The following is a 15,389-nucleotide window of genomic DNA, read 5'->3' on the forward strand; positions in this document are numbered from 1 at the left end:
TCCGCTGGCGGCCATTTTCCCTATGTTCATTGCAGACCAAAGTCCATGTACAAGCATTGTGTGCTCGGTTCCGCACAATATAGCCAGGTATTTTTTTATTTTTACCGGTTATATACAGCAATACATGTGCCAATACAAGTAAAAATCAATAAAATAAAAAAAAATTTATAAAAAAAATACCTATATAAAATATATTAAAAATGTACACATATATAAAATTTAAAAAATAATAGCTAAAAATATATATCCATATAGAAATATAGAGGGGGAAAAAAATCACAAGAATACAGGACTACCCACTCATTTCAGGGGTAGGACACAATAATGGGGTATCTAGTTATCTCTGTTACTTATATATTTCTGTTTGTGTGATATGGATTGAAGTGAAGGTAGGTGCTATATTTCGAAGAATGGGGTATTAATTACTATAGGTATCAAAACTTGGGAGAGAGGGGGTATGGTTAACTTAAACATTATTCTACGGGTAGACAATCTGCATAATGAATGTAATGCAGTGAGTTCTCAGGTGAGGGAGGAAATGGCCAAAGTTATTACAAGTTCATGAAATATCCTGGCGCGTGGGAAAAGGGCATGCCCAACCTAAAGATGGGGGTATGAAACCACCCAGTTGTTTGGCAAAAGGAAGGCAGACGATTGAGTCAGGCATAACAATGTTTTGTTGTTTTTTAATTTATATAATCAATTTGGGTGTATTAGTTGAAGAAGCAGGCCTTGTCTTAATTGTTTTATAGTTTTATATTCCATATAATTGTAGTGTATATATTTGTTATGAAGCCAAAGTAAGCATTGGATATAAAAAGAGATATATGTGCCAGTAAAAATGCTCAATTCCTCAAAAAGGGTTGAATGTAATCCATTCATGATGACATAAAGACCACATTCGGATTTTCCTTGTCAAAAGAAGTTTATTGAGTATACAATGTTATAAAGATACATAAAGATACATAAAGTAAGTTTACAAGGATCTATAAAGTAAGCTCATTGTTCTACAGTAGGGTTTATATAGGTAAATATCATGAAATTTCAAATATTAAACATTGGGTTCACGTAAACCTAAATTAAAGATATATATCATTTCCTTAGTTACTTTTGTAGGTATTTAAATGATTTATACCTACTATACATATTGTTTACAAGTAGAGTGTATATAGGTCAAATAAATTCTGATAATGAGCTTTAATCATAAGGTGGAGAAAAGGAAAGAGAAAGAAGAAAAAGGGTTGAAAGGTAGAGGTATGGTCCACAAGGTTGTCCCGCTCGTCAGTTTATTATTCTTTTTAGTTCTCTTTGAAGCCTTAGAATGGGTGTCTCTGTAAGTCATTTAATCTGTTACCATGGCAACAGGACAGAGTCATTGAAATTTGACAGGAACTGTTGTTTTATCCAAGGATGCCAGAGTTTTTCAAATTTTGGAATTTGATTTTGATCGATGGCTACCATCTTAGCATGGGACATTGTATTATTCATTCTGTGAATTGTTTCTGCTAGTACCAATGTAGGAGATTTCCATGCCTTGGCCACTGTTTGTTTTGCAGCCGTTATTAGTTGGATCATAAGTTTGAATTGAGAGAGTGTTAACCATTCCGGTTTTAGATTAAGTAAAGTTAAATATGGATCTGGTTGTATTATTTTTTTAAATATTTTAGATGCAATCACGAAGACTTCCTTCCAGAAGGTTTGGATTACTGGGCATGTCCACCATATGTGTAAATATGTGCCTATTTCTGGGCATCCTCGAAAACAAAGAGCTGAGGTATTAGGTGAATATTTTGCCACTCTAGCGGGTACAAGGTACCAGCGAGTTAGGACTTTATAATTTGTCTCCAGTGCCAAGATGTTGGGTGAAGATGACTTAGATGTGAGCCATATATTAGACCAGTCCGTGTCTTCTAAAGTTCGTCCCAGGTCCTCCTCCCACCTCTGAACGTAAGAGGGTCTATTAAGATTTGCTAGTCCATATAATTGATTATAAAGTGATGAAATTGTACCTTTAGCAAATGGATCTTTTGTACAGATTGATTCAAAAATGGATAATTGGGATAATGGTGTATCCCCCTTTAGGAATGGTGTATAGAAATTTTTGATTTGGAGATATCTAAATATCTCAGAGTTTGGTAGATCATATTTTTCTCTAAGCGATGGGAATGAAAGGAATGATTTAGATGCTATGAAGTCATTTAGTGTCTGAATGCCTGATGTTGTCCAAGCTTTAAAAGAATTTGGGTAGATCCATGCCGGATAAAAGGCCGGATTTCTGATAAAAGAAAGGAGAGGATTGTGTGGAGATTGTAACTGATATTTGGTTTTTAGTTTATCCCAGAGAGATAAGAAGTGTTTAGTTATGGGATTATGAATTTTAAAGCGGTCTTTAGGATCAAGCCATAATAAATTTGATATTAATAGAGGGTCATTTTCTGAAGCCTCTATAAATACCCATAATGGGATTTCCTGTTTTGCATGGTATTTGGACAGACTGGCCAAATGTGCTGCTCTGTAGTAGTTAGTAAAATTAGGGTATCCCAGGCCTCCTTTATTTTTGGGAAGATGTAGTGTGTGTATAGGTATACGTGGTTTAGAAGATCCCCATATAAAAGAAGTTGCTCTTTTTTGTACTATTCTCAAAAAATAGGAAGGAATTGGAATAGGGAGGACTCTGAATAGATAAAGCAATTTGGGTAGAATAGTCATTTTGATTGCATTAATCTTCCCTATCCAGGATAAAGGAAGTTGCGACCATTGTTTTATTAGATTTGTGATCTGTCTTAATACAGGAGGATAATTGGTTGAGAATAAGTCAGAATGAGATGCTGTTAAATGAATTCCAAGATATGGGATTGATTTTTCTGCCCATGTGAATGGGAGTGCAGCCCTAGCCGGGATCAATTCCATGTTTGTGAGTGAAATATTAAGCACTAGGCATTTCTTAGGATTAATCATAAGGCCGGATAGGGCTGCAAATCCATCAAGAGCTGGTATTAAGTTAGGACCAGAGACCTGTGGTGATGATAGAAAAAGTAATATATCGTCTGCAAATATACATAATTTGTGTGTAATACCTCCTACTTCAATGCCAGTTATAGTTTGGTTTGTTCTGATGTATTGGGCCATGGGTTCGAGTATAAGGGCAAATAATAAGGGAGATAATGGGCAACCCTGTCGGGTACCTCTTTCGATATTAAAGGCTTCAGATTTGTATCCAGCATATTTTATATAGGCTTTGGGTTTATTATATAATGCTTTGATCCATGTTAAAAAGTGGGGTCCAAAACCCCACTTTTGTAATGAATATTGCATATATTGCCAGGATACTGTGTCAAATGCCCTCTTAATATCGAGAGATAGAAAACATAAAGGGATTTTCCGTTTTTTAGCAATATGTGCCAATAACACTGCCCTGCGTATATTATCGCCTGCCTGTCTATTTGGCATGAAGCCTACTTGATCTCTATGTATTAATTTTCCTATAATGCTATTGAGGCGTTTTGCTATTATTTTTGCTAATAATTTAATATCGAGGTTTAACAGAGAGATAGGCCGATAATTCACACAGGAAGTATCATCAGAAAGGGGTTTTGGGATCATACAAACAATTGCCATTAGTGTTTCTTGCCGAAAAGAATGTCCATCTAGAAGTTTGTTAAAAGTTTCAGTGAGAATGGGAGAGAGTATTTCTGAGAATGTTTTATAGTATAAAGCCGAGTAGCCGTCTGGGCCTGGTCTTTTGTTAAGTTTTAGGTCTTTTATGGCGTTAGCAACTTCATCTATAGTTATAGGCTCATCCAAACTGCTTTTTTGATTCTGAGATAACTCAGGTAAGGTTATTTTTGAGAAGAAGGATTCAGCTTCTGTAGGATTAAATTCATTGTTTGTCTTGTATAAAGTTGCGAGATGTGAGTGAAATTTATGGACTATTTTAACTGGATTACAAGTGTAAACATTTTTTGATAATTTCAAACGTATTGGTTTGAAAGATTTGTTAGTTGAATTTAATGCCCGAGCCAAATATGTACCTGGTTTGTTTGTATTCATGTAGAAATTGTGTTTGGAGTGTTTGAGGGATTTATCAACTGACTCAGTGAGAAATAGATCGTATTCCAATCTAGATTTTTCCAGATGAGATTTTGTACTCTGAGATGGATTATCTTGAAATGATATGTAGGCTGCATTAAAATTGAGTTCTAGTTTTTTTGCTAGATTTTTGCGTTCCCGTTTAAATAGTGCCATTTGTCTTTGTATTATACCACGCAAGACAGGCTTATGAGCTTCCCACAGTGTTATTGGGGAGATGTCTGTTGTATTATTAATTGATATGTATTCCTTTAAAGCTTGTTCAATGGCCATCTGATGTAGTGGGTGTTTGAGCATTATGTCCGGTAAGTACCACGTTGGGTCATGCGCTTTTGGTATGGCTGAGGCTATAGTAGTGTATACTGCATTATGGTCAGACCACGGAATCGGAATTATATCTGATGCAATAATTCCTGGTATCATTCCTATTGTTAGAAAAATATGATCTATTCTGGTGAAGGTTTAATGAGGGTGCGAGAAATAAGTGAATTTCTTTTTCATTGGGTTACTTTCTCTCCATGAATCTACCAAATTGTATTTGGAAAGAAGTTGAGAAAAAGGTAATCTAGAGGTTATTTTGGATGGTGTAAAAGGTGATTTATCTAGAAATGGGAGGAGGACCTGGTTCGAATCCCCACACATTATCACTGTTCCTATTTTGTGTGTATTAATCACTTGTAATATATGTGAGAGGAATGGTGTAGGTTGTTTGTTAGGAGCGTAGTAGGAAATCACCGTGATTGCTGTATCCATTATATAACCCATGAGTATCAGGTATCTACCTTCTGGGTCTTTAATTTCTGATGATAAGGTGAATGGTGTGGATCGGTGAAATGCAATTAGAGTTCCCCTTTGCTTGGTACAGGCAGAAGCCGTGTAAATTTGTTGATAAAAAGGAGAAATATATTTTGGAGTAGAATCTTTGGTGAAGTGTGTTTCTTGGAGGCATACTATGTGAGCCTTCTTGTTATGGAAAGTACGGAAGGCTTTGGTCCTTTTTTGAGGGACATTTATTCCCTGAACATTCAGGGAAAGTATATTCAGTGGTGCCATGGCAATAGATCAAATAGTTTTGACTTACTTTTTGTTATGCAGAGCTGACTGCGCAGATCAACCTGTGTGGACTGAAGAGATGAATAGATAGAAAAGAAACCAGTGAATTCTGGAGTAAAGAGTAAACAAAAAACATATGAGATTAAATGATACATTGTATAAATTATTTTTTGCAAGTAATCACAATTTACCCGTGAAAGAGAATAAATATCTCTCTCAGGGGAATAAGTGCCTTCGTCACACTCCCACATAATATGGTTGGGAGAATGAGGAGGGCTAATGGGGGTACACGGATCTTCCGCTTACAGGAGAGAAGTGCTATGTCAAAAGACATCAAAATGATGTTTCATTAATTGGAGTGCAGAATATAGTTTTTGTTGAAATTATTTATTCCAGGGTGGTTGTATATGGTTAGTCTTGCCCTAGGCTAAATAATTCAGTTAGAAAGGTACTGTTAATAACTTTGATATTGATGAAGATAGTTTGAATTATTTTGGGATTTTAACCCTTTTAGAGTAAACAATTACATATTTTATTCATATGTAACTGTTTAGATATGTTAACTCATAAAATTGAGGTTGTATTGCTTCAGATTAGAATAAACAAAAACATAATTCTAGGAACTAGTTAGGTAATAATATATTTGTTTTAAGAAAAGAAAGAAAAAGCTTCCATTACTTCTGGATTATTGAACATATTTGTCCTAAAAAGTAATAAATCTATTGTTATTACCTGATAATATATAACTGAACAAGAATTTCCTTATTTCACTTATATATTCTAAGGCTATATGAATCAGAAGTAATAAGAAATATAACTGGAATGTAACATGATCCCACACAGTGTGTGACTATCAGAATGCAGTTACATTCAGTTATAAATATAGGTTTTTTATAGAGAACCATCTCTTAGTATAATAAATGAAGAGATATCAGGAATTAGGATGTCAGTCCATTGAATCTTCTTGGTCCATGGATGATGTGGCATAACGGCCTCTTTTGTGAGAATGATGATTCCCATTTTGTTCTGAAATTTTCTGGGTGCTGCCTGAAGGTGAAGATGACGCTATTCTTCTGCGTGTGGGAGTGTTGCTGCTTGTGGGTTCTGTCAGATTTAATTTTAAAAGGGTTTGTTGTAGTTCATCTGCTGATCTGCTTCTGTAAATTGTACCTTGGTAGTTAAATCTGACTGAAAAGGGGAAGCCCCATTGATACATAATGTTGTGGCGTTGCAGTTCCATTAGTTGGGGTTTCATGGATCGTCTTTTAGTAATAGTAAGTTGGGATAGGTCAGCAAAAATTTGATAATTGTGTCCTTGAAAATTAAGTTCCTTTTTTTCTCTTGCAGCAATTAGTATTTGTTCTTTCGTTCTGTAATAATGAAATTTTGTGATTATATCACGTGGGGGTCCATCTTTCTTTTTGGCTGTGAGGGCTCTGTGTACTCTGTCCAGTTCTAAACGTTCCATAGGGATATCTGGCTTTAGTTCTTGTAATAGAGCAGTAATAGTAGATTGCAGGTCTGTCACAGTTTCAGGTATTCCCCTTATGCGCAAGTTTGAACGTCTGGCTCTATTTTCGTAATCTTTGAGCTTAGTTTGAAGTATTAAATTCTCTTTTTTTAATTGTTCCAATTCTGTTATATTTTCTTGGGTTGTAATTTCAATTTCATCCATTTTTATTTCTAAGGCTGCAGTGCGGTTTCCCAGCTCTCTTATTTCTTTGGTTAGGCTTTTTGTTATTTGGTCTGAGGTTTGTTTTAAAGCCTTATGAAGCATCTTTTCAAATTGTAATAATATTACTGGGGATACTGAGGAGGCTTGTGGAGAAGTTTGTGAGAGGATTTGTTCTGTATCTGACTCAAATGGAGAGTCTTGCTGTGACATTTTCTGTCTGTGAGAGCGCCCTGATGCAGTATCTTGTGAGGTGACTGGAGCTGCTTCAGCTGCAGTGAGTGCCTGTGAGCTCTTTGTGAGGTGATTTTTATTTCTGCCACGGTTTCCTCCCAGTACCATATTTCCTGCCCAAACTTTCACAGTTTGTTCCCTGGGACAAAAAGGTTCAAATGGATACCTTTTGAGCCTGCAGGCTCCGCTTTGTCCTTCTCTTCTCTCCTCAGCGGTGTGGAGCTCTAACAATGCATGTCTGCTCCGCTAGGCTCCGCCCCACATTCGGATTTTATTCAAGGAAAAAAAGGGGGAGGTCGGGAAAAGATTTTCCTTATAGTGCAGGACATATATGATATTTTTGCCACCCCTGACGGTTCGAACGGCATATGGTATACCATCTCATGTTGTCGTATATGTATAGGAAGGAACACCATCTTAGTGTTTTTATAATTATACTGGATATGTTTTTTGTAAGAACAGGTAAACGGTGGGTGTAAGGACAAGGGGTATGTATGCCTGTAAAGATGCTACAATTCCTCAGTTTGAGTCAAGTGTGATGCATTTATAATGGTAAAACACCACACTCAACTTTTGTTCAGAGAGGGGGTTCCGGAAGCCCCTCCTAAAATGCAAAACAAACATGGTGTATTTGCTACCTCCAAAAGATTTGAGCGGCATATAACTTATCATATTGCCATATGTGTGTGAATTGGAGATTCATTTTGTTGTGTGTTAAAGATGGGAATAAATGAAAAAATAAAGATAAAAACAAGATAAGTTCTGTGGTTATGCACTAAACTTTGCTGTGTCCCAATGGGCCAGACACAATGGAATGTGGATGGAATCATTTGGTGCATATATAAGCCATACTTAAAAACATTATGATGGATTGAGTATTTACAATATTATGAGTTCCCTGGATTTTTATAAGTTTTTATGTACCCAGGGGACTCAAAATTGGTTACAGTGTGATTAGTTCAAATGTTGGTCTATTTGTGTTGTTAAAAATTGGTAAGAAAACAGTTCAGGTCGACATCTATGTTCATTCCAATTGGCTGAAGGGTATCCAACTGGAAAATCCACTTAGTTTCGTTTTGTGAGATCTTAATTTTTTTTATTGTCACCCCTCCAGTGTTCGAAATATAGCATCTACCTTCACTTCAATCCATATCACACAAACAGAAATATATAAGTTATAAAACAGAAAAAATTCCGCGCTAGAAATACAAAAGAATAAGCAGCAGTAAACAGTGCGACAACACCAACCAAACAAATAAAAATAAATAAACTGCGCTAAAACAAAGGTTATATGTGTTGGGTGAGTTAATAGTGTGACCTAACACCAACAAAAATATAGAAAACAAGTCCAGTAAATAAAAGTCCAAATTCCCAAAGTAGTAGGTATTCAGTATAAATGTGGATGCTGTTCCAAATGAGCTATGATTGCTCTTACCAGAAATCCAAAGATATAAGCGGATGGCAAAAAACCCTTGCCAGGGCCTCTGAGGTATTGGACCAATCAGCACCGTCCGTGGTCAGATCAAAATCCCCTCAATGAATGCAGGAGAGAAGCAAACACAAGAAAAAACTGGCCATAGTGTAGTATGTTAAATGCTAAACATGGACATACGAACATACCAATCACCCTGGTGTGCACATAAAAACAACCAAAAAAAAGGGGGAGGGAAGTGAAAAAAACCCCACCACCGTGGCTGTAGATTGTGCTTACCAACTCACGATGATAAACAGGTTCTTAGTAGGTTAGGAGCTGACATAGAGCACCTTGATACGTCCTCATTAACCCGAAGTTCACATCGTCAGTAAACCACCCAGAATATAAAAAATAAACTCTCCATGGTGAAGTACGTTTAAAAACGAATTTAATAAATAAAATATTGCACTCACAGAATAAAAGCACTTATATCGCATGAGTATATGTCGCGATATAAGTGCTTTTATTCTGTGAGTGCAATATTTTATTTATTAAATTCGTTTTTAAACGTACTTCACCATGGAGAGTTTATTTTTTATATTCTGGGTGGTTTACTGACGATGTGAACTTCGGGTTAATGAGGACGTATCAAGGTGCTCTATGTCAGCTCCTAACCTACTAAGAACCTGTTTATCATCGTGAGTTGGTAAGCACAATCTACAGCCACGGTGGTGGGGTTTTTTTCACTTCCCTCCCTCTTTTTTTTGGTTGTTTTTATGTGCACACCAGGGTGATTGGTATGTTCGTATGTCCATGTTTAGCATTTAACATACTACACTATGGCCAGTTTTTTCTTGTGTTTGCTTCTCTCCTGCATTCATTGAGGGGATTTTGATCTGACCACGGACGGTGCTGATTGGTCCAATACCTCAGAGGCCCTGGCAAGGGTTTTTTGCCATCCGCTTATATCTTTGGATTTCTGGTAAGAGCAATCATAGCTCATTTGGAACAGCATCCACATTTATACTGAATACCTACTACTTTGGGAATTTGGACTTTTATTTACTGGACTTGTTTTCTATATTTTTGTTGGTGTTAGGTCACACTATTAACTCACCCAACACATATAACCTTTGTTTTAGCGCAGTTTATTTAGAAATATATAAGTAACAGAGATAACTAGATAGCCCATTATTGTGTCCTACCCCTGAAATGAGTGGGTAGTCCTGTATTCTTGTGATTTTTTTCCCCCCTTTATATTTCTATATGGATATATATTTTTAGTTATTATTTTTTAAATGTTATATATGTGTACATTTTTAATATATTTTATATAGGTATCTTTTTATAAATATTTTTTTTATTTTATTAATTTTTACTTGTATTGGCACATGTATTGCTGTATATAACCGGTAAAAATTGAAAATACCTGGCTATAGTGTGCAGAACAGTAACGATTTTTATCTTATATTATTTTTAGCAAGCACAAGTATCATTACATCATTTAAACTTTTGCAGCAGAGGTGGCACCAATTTGGACATCGAGATTAGTTTTCGTGGTGTCACCATCCATGGTTTCACTTGCAAAACCGAGCACGCAATGCTTGTACATGGACTTCGGTCTGCAATGAACATAGGCAAAATGGCCGCCAGCGGACTTCGTTCTGCAGTAAGCACAGGCAAAATGGCCGCCAATGTACCATAGGCGCAGGTGCAGAACGAATACCGCACACTATAAAAAGGTGGGAGGTGCAGTAAGGGTCACGCTCCCATAAACGTCCAATGACGAAACGCGTAGTGCGTGGCCTGAATCTTCATCTCCCAGGGAACATAGGATTGTTCTGACGTTTCAACGAAGTCCTTTCTTTGCTTTATATGAGCTACTAGTATGTGAGTACAGCTCTGTTTTTTCTTACAATAAAAACTTTTTATACAGTTTTACGCTATGGACATCCCTTCTCTTCTATGTTATATACCAAACCGATCCTGAGAGTGCCAGGAACTGCTGCATAGTGACATAGACTGCGACTGCCTGATACCCCGGCAGGGGTGAATAAAGCTGGTGAGTGTTTGCACGTTCGGAGCACGGGATTTAAATCACTGTCACCAATGAAAATAAGCATTAGAGGATCACATTGAACACACCTGTTTATCAAGAAAATCAAGTGATCAGTACCACTGGGCACTTTAAAAGGACTATATATTACTGCTCCAAGCAGCACTGGTCAATTACCCCGTACCTTCTCCCCGCCCCACCTGCACCTTGCCCCCCCCCCCAAGTAATTTTGCTTCACGTTTTTTTCACGTTTTATTTTATTTATTTTTTTTTTTATTGTTTTATGTATGCCATGGATACTAGGTATCATAGTGGAACACACCACTTTTGCATATGATAGAAATATTTACACCTTTGAAAATTGTGTCACCACATTTTTGTTTTGTTCTTTTACTTACTTTATATCTTTGTGTCCACCTGTCTGGTTTGTAATTTATTTTTGTAGATATAGATTTTTATATATACATATATATATATATATAATTTTCTAGGAGGCATTACAGAGCCACTATATATGCCATATATACACATCTTGTCTCTCACTAAAACAGCGCCACATCCACACTTTTAATTTTCTCACACTCAGCTTTCTCCACTTTGGTGGCGATCGCATCTGTGGAGGCAGCAGTTTTAAACCTAGTTTTCATCAATCTATTGCGCGGGTTTACCACTGCTTTTTTATTTTGGCTCTATGTACTACCCCAATCCTATCATGGCTCTATCCATCCTCTGATCCTATCCTGGCTCCATCCATCCCCCTATCCCATTCCGGCTCCATCCATCCCCGATCCCATTCCAGCTCAATCCATCCCCTGATCCCATTCTGGCTCCATCCATTCCCTTGATCCCATCCCGGCTCTATCCAACTCACCTGATCCCATTCCGGCTCCATCCATTCCCCTGATCCCATTCTGGCTCCATCCATTCCCTTGATCCCATCCCGGCTCTATCCAACTCACCTGATCCCATTCCGGCTCCATCCATTCCCCTGATCCCATTCTGGCTCTAGCCACCACCCTGATCCCATCCCGACGCCATCCAACCCCATCCTATCTCCATCAATTGTGGCAGGTAAGAGGGGAGAGCCGCACCGACGCACTAGCCTGCTTAGAGCGGAAGGGGGGTGACCGCACCAGGTGACACCAACTGTAGTGACGCCACTGATCAAAACCATTGTCTATCAGTTCTTTGAATGTAAATATATACACATATGCTAACTAGCACAACACTTCCAGTAAGTTGATTCTTTGGAGAGACTCTAAATCTTTTTCTATATAGAAATCACATGACTACTGTCAGAGGTAGAAAAGTATACTATTATTATTGGCTTTAGGAGCAGCCTTACACTTCCCTATTTACTTCATTTGCATTTTTTATGTAATGCAACAAAAACACAAGTACCGAGAGTGGGTTGTACTTAGTTTTTTGGAAACAGATAAATACTTTTTTGTATGACTGCTGAGAAATGTTCCTTCCTACACTTATCATTGGTAGATTCCCATTCAACTCTCCATCCCCTTTTACTTTCATTATCTGTATGACTGTATATTTCGTACATTGAACAGAATTAGATTGTTTGAGGCAGCAGGGGAACCCCTTGTCAGCTTTAGCCAAAGTCTGGAATGTATGGTTACAGATACTAAATCTGCATTAGCAAATGTTCTGAGGAAAGCTTTGACTAATCTTCCTCTGATCTAGCACATAACAGAAAGAAGAAATGTTGGAGAAAGATAATGCACAATTATACAGAATTTATGGGTGATTTTTTTATGACATATTGGGTTGTTATTCAATAATGTTTTTTTGTTAAACATTTCAGTAAAAGTGAATCATCAATATAAGTCAATATAAAGAAACATTTTTACTTCCTATAACGATTTACAATGCCCACATAGCCCTATATAGTAGGTCAATGCCTAATTCTGCTTTCATATTTTTTAACATTTTCTTTAAAGCTATAATTGTTATGCTATAGATAACCATCATTATTTCTCTGTGAGAACTAGATAAAAATATTGCAGAATTGTATAGGATGTCTTTTGGCCCACTTTATTCTGCACAAATCAAACTAGCCACTATTCATGTAACATTATAACTCTTCTGGAAAGTCCACTCAATTATCTTTAATAAGTTCAAGAGTTCAATGTAATTCTCTGCAGCGGGATTAATGAGAGTTCCTTGTGTGCAAGATGAGTCTGCTTTCTGCAGTCTGTACTGTATAACTTTATTTTGGCTCTACTTGCTGTATCACTAATCAAATTCAAAACAGGGAAGTTCTGAATATGACTGGTCCTGCTAGGAACAATGTAAGTATGCATATGCTATACATGTGGGACCACTGTGGAAGCAGAGAATCACTGCAGTAGTCCCTACCAAGGCCACAGATAAGGCAGTACAGCCAGCCCTCTGATACAGGCCCTGGCCCTGTTGTATCATCTCCTCTCTGCCCACTTTAACCTTTTCAAGCCTATACTTACACGTCACAACTGCCTGCATTACATGTGGTTGCTGGGCATATACAGAGCAGTGGAGGGGGTCCAAAGACTGGAGCCAATCCCCCTGTGGCTGCTCCTGCTCCCTCTGAAAGCTGGCGGGAGGAAGAGGTGGAGAATTTGGTTGCGCTGCAGGGGCAGTCACAGAGGGATCAATGTCAGTGATAAGGCAGTACAGCTTGCCCTCCTGCTTGTAAGGTACCCAGGCTCCCCGTTGAACTGATGGGGCCAGGCCCTGTACAGGAGGGCCAGCTGTACTGCTTATCAGCGGCCTGGCAGCAGCATTATGAGCACAGCCACAGGTCCTGTTTTGACGGGTGTGCCGGTGTAGCTGAGTAGCCCCAGATGCACGCTGTCTATGTTCAGGGCCATACACCTGCACCCACACACCTGTCAAGTTAGGACCTGTGACTCTGTTCATACAGCTGCTGCAACCCCCATAGTGTAACATATGGGGTCATACACAGCTGAAGACGGCTCAAGGTGGCTACAGCAATAGAAATAAACTGCTGATTCACACGATACAGGCAAGAGAGTCCATGTGAATGAGTCTCAAGACCTCATATACACACGGAGCTTTATTTATGGCCGTGATTTCTAACAGCAGCCCTGATGACCACTACTACAGTGATTACTGCTATCTTCCAGGACCTGTGCTGAGCAGCTGCTCTGTTGCATAGTAATCCTTGGGTGTGGGGTGGGGGGGGGGGGCACATTTGGCAGGAGCAAAATTCACAGAACACCTTGCATTTTTCTCACTGAATGCAAAACATTCTCTGATTGGACAAGGTGGAGATTGTGATGTCTCTGCCCTGCTTCTCCACCTCGTCCAGTCAGATGGCACCTTGTATTCATTAGGAAAAAGGCAAGTTGTTTTGTGACTGGCACCCATACCCATTGAGAAACCCCCTGTAGTTACTATGTAGCAGGGCAGCTGCTCAATGAGGAACCCAGAAGACAGCGGCAATTACTCCCTGTTTACAGATTTTTCCAAGTGATTCTTCCTTTCCACAGTGGTCCCACAGGTATGGCATATACATACTTACATTGCCAGCCTTTTTGTACAGATGAATGGGACAGCTTGAGCAGCTGAGATCCAGGCATGGGTATAGCTCTTTCTTCTTGTACATTATACAGTATATTAAACTCTTAAAATGCCTTCCAGTGCTGTTTGCATTTTACCTGAATATTTGGAAAAAGAAGGCTGTGGTAAATTATTGCATTTATTATGAATGATAGCAAGATAATGTTCCACCCATATCATGGACAGACTTCAAATTATCCCCACCTGTACGATGATAAAACAAGCAGGAGAGTTCAAGCAACTGCAGAAAAGCAGTTCACCTTATGGTCCGTACACCCGATTCGAAAATCGGACGTCAAATACTGATTTTGATGCGATCGTACGATAATCAGATCGTTAGTACAGAGCTTTCGAGAGCCGATCATGACATCATCCGAAAATACAATACAAATACACTACAACACACGACATCACTTCCGATTTTTTTATTCTGTCGTATGAAAATTTTTGTAACTTTAGTAAACTCTTCAGGTTTGATATACAACTAACATACAAAAAAAAAAAAAAAAAAGGACGCTTTTCGGATCATGTGTTTGGGGCATTACTCATTGATGTGTCTGTACATACAAGTAGCACGGATATGTAAATATCCACCAGTTGACATGGTTAAGAGCTACCCTATCTGTCATTCTGTTGTTTAATGAAGCTACCCATCACATCAGTGGGTCAATAGACATGATGGGGGTATAGGACAGACTCCTAATATGATGGTCAATATTTACATACCAGAGCACTAAGAGATTTGTGGCAAGCATGGAGATTAATAGCCAATGTAAGCCGAGACTGACATGTAGGAACCTCCAGATAGGAGGTTACAATCTTATGTCTCATTATGCAGGGCAAAAAAGTAAGGGATAGGGGACTTTAAAGGTATATTTTGTATAGAGAAAATGAAGTGTATACCAAAAACTCTGAGAAAATGATATAAAAATGAATTTATTACAGAAAATTAATAAAAAGTAATACATTAATTTTTATATAATTTTCTTTGAGTTTTTGGGATACACATCATTTTCTCTATACAAAATGTACCTTTAAAGTCCCCTATCCCTTACTTTTTTGCTCTTTATATGTTTTGGGATGTTGGTACCATATTAGGATTAAGGTCTTTTGGAGCTGAACTCTGCCCATATTTTTGTCTCATTATGCAGGAATTCCATATGCTAAAGGGACAGAATCCAAAAGAATATTTTTTTTAGTGTGTTATAGATTTATTTTATCAAATAATCACAGGATTTTAGACATGAATTTGGGGATTTATATTGCATACTGCAAACTTCTCAATAAAAATAAAC

This window comes from Aquarana catesbeiana, linkage group LG04 (genome assembly GCF_042186555.1).
Source record: "Aquarana catesbeiana isolate 2022-GZ linkage group LG04, ASM4218655v1, whole genome shotgun sequence".
NCBI lineage: Eukaryota > Metazoa > Chordata > Amphibia > Anura > Ranidae > Aquarana > Aquarana catesbeiana.